At 47.0% G+C, this 2,500-nt stretch overlaps 1 protein-coding gene across 2 annotated transcripts in view; it reads right to left on the reverse strand.

Annotated features, from left to right (window-relative positions):
• Positions 1-2,500, reverse strand: part of LOC113820932 (glycine receptor subunit alpha-2-like) — a 48,387-nt gene that overhangs the window by 44,862 nt on the left and 1,025 nt on the right. The gene's annotated exons all lie outside the window — the stretch shown is intronic.

Genomic DNA, 2,500 nt, shown 5'->3' on the forward strand with positions numbered 1-2,500 from the left:
CCCTTTCTCCTTCCCCTTCCCCTTGCCTTTCCCTCTTTCCTCTACCTTTCGCCTTTTTCATTTCCCTCTTTCCCCAGTTCCATTTCCCTATCCCCTTCCCCCTTTTCCTTTCCCTTTCCCCTTCCCCATTTTCCTTTTCCTCTTTCCCCTTTTTCCCTTTCTCCTTCCCCTTACTCCCTCCCCTTCCTCTGTCCTTGCCCCTTCTCAACTTTCTCTTCCCCTTCCCCCCTTGCCCTTTCCCCTTTCCCCGCCCCCTCTTCACCCCCCTCCCCTCCCCCCATTGTTCTAGATAAGAGTTCTATAAAGGGGAACTTCTCAATGACCTGAGAACTGCTTTGGAAAGAGGAAGAGGCGGAGGCGGAGGAGGAGGAGTAGTAGGAGGAGAAGGAAAAGAAGATGAAGAAAAAATGATAAAGAAAAAGAAGAAATAGAAAAAAAGTTGATGAAGAAGAAGATGGGGATGATGATGAAGAGAAAGAGAGAGAGAAAGAGAGAGAGAGAGAGAGAGAGAGAGAGAGAGAGAGAGAGAGAGAGAGAGAGAGAGAGAGAGAGAGAGAGAGAGAGAGAGAGAGAGAGAGAGAGAGAGAGAGAGAGAGAGAGAGAGAGATGAGATGAGATATAAAGAGAGAGAGAGAGAGAGAGAACGAGAGAGAGAGAACGAGAGAGAGAGATAGATAGATAGAGAGAGAGAGAGAGAGAGAGAGAGAGAGAGAGAGAGAGAGAGAGAGAGAGAGAGAGAGAGAGAGAGAGAGAGAGAGAGAGAGAGAGAGAGAGAGAGAGAGAGAGAGAGAGAGAGAGAGAGGAGAAATAGATAGATAGATAGATAGAGAAATAAGAACTTTAAGAGGAGAAATAAAAAAGGGAGAGAGAGAAAAGGAAAACCTGACATGTGGAAATGATTAATTCAAGAGACAGTGCACCAATGGAACGCCAATGTCATTTTTTTTATTCGATTATCAATTCAAGTAACACCTCTTCTCCATTATTCCTTTCTCCCTCTTCCCCCTCTCCCACACTCCCCTCTTCTATCCTCTATCTTTCTTTCTTTTCTCTTACATTCTTCGTAACTTCGATTCTCCCCTCTCCTATTCCCTAATTTTTAACCTCTTTTTTTTATTCCTCTTTTCTCTATATCGCCCCTTTTCTATCTTCTATCTTCCTGCTTTCCCCATTTTCATTCTATCTACTTTTCTCTTACCATCTTCGTAGCTTCGATTCTCCCCTCTCCTATTCCCCAATTTCTAACTTCCTTTTTTTCTATTCCTCTCTTCTCTATATCATCTTTTGTCTTTCTGTTTTTCTCTTTTGTCCTGTCTTCTTTCCCTTTACATTCTTCTGTTTTCCTCTATTCAATTCCCTTCTCAATTTCTAACCTCCTCTTCTCTTCTTCATTTCTTGTCTTCTTTATTATGTAATTATCTTCGTTTTTCTTTTTTCTGTTTTCCTGCCTCTGTGATCCTATTTCACCCTCCTTCTCTCTTCTTCCTTTTCTGTATATTCTCCTCTCCTCTTTTCCTCCTTTCCCATCTCCCTTCTTAATTCTCCCTCTGTCCTCTATCTTCTCTCCCTCTTCTCTAGCCTACCCATTCTACCACCTCTCCCTCCCTCCCCCTCACCCCCTCCTAAACCTCAATTTCCTTAGACCTTTCCCTCTCTTTTCCCTTTTCCCCTCTCCTCTCTCCTTTCCCCTTCCTCTACCCCCTCTCCTTTCCCCTTCCTCTACCTTCTCCTTCTCCTTCTCTTTTCCTATTCCCCTTTCTCCTCTCCCCTCTCATTTCCCTTCCCCTCTCATTTCTCTTCCCCTTCCGCTTTCCCCTCTCATTTCCCTTCCCCTTTACTTCTCTTTCCCCCTTCCCTCTTATTTCCCTTCCTCTTCCCTTTCCCTCTTCTTTTCCCTCCCCTTTTCCTCTCTCCTTTCCTCTCTCCTTTCCTTTTCCCTTCCGCTTTCCCTCTCATTTTCCCTTTCCCTTTTACTCTCTTTCCCTTCCCTTTTCTTCTCTTTTCCCCTTCCTCTCTCATTTTCCTTCCCTTTCCCTTCTTTTTCCCTTCCCCTTTCCCCTCTCTTTTCCCTTTCCCCTCTCCCCTTTCATTTCCCTTCCCCTTCTCCCTTTCCTCTCTTCTTTCCCTTCCCTTTCCCCCTCTTCTTTCCCTCCCCCTTTCCCCTCTTCTTTCCCTCCCTTTTCCCTCCCTCTCCCTCCCCTTTCCCCTTCTTTCCCTCCCCTTTTCCCTTCCTCTTTCCTCTCCTTTCCCTTCTCCCCTTCTCCCCCTTCCCCCTATCCAGCCCCTCCAGCCTAACCTCCCCATCCCCTTGCCTCATTCTAGCTTCCGCCTCCCTCCTCTCCTCTATTCCCCTCACCCTAACCTCCCCAAGTCTGCTTCCTCCCCTCTTTACCTTCCCTGACCCCTTCACTCTTCCCCCTCCCCCTTCCCCTCCCCCTTCCTTCCCTTACCTTCTTTCGCCTTCCTCTAGGTCCCACTCCCCTTACCCCCACCCCCCCTT

The sequence above is a fragment of the Penaeus vannamei genome, chromosome 29, assembly GCF_042767895.1.
Source record: "Penaeus vannamei isolate JL-2024 chromosome 29, ASM4276789v1, whole genome shotgun sequence".
Lineage (NCBI taxonomy): Eukaryota > Metazoa > Arthropoda > Malacostraca > Decapoda > Penaeidae > Penaeus > Penaeus vannamei.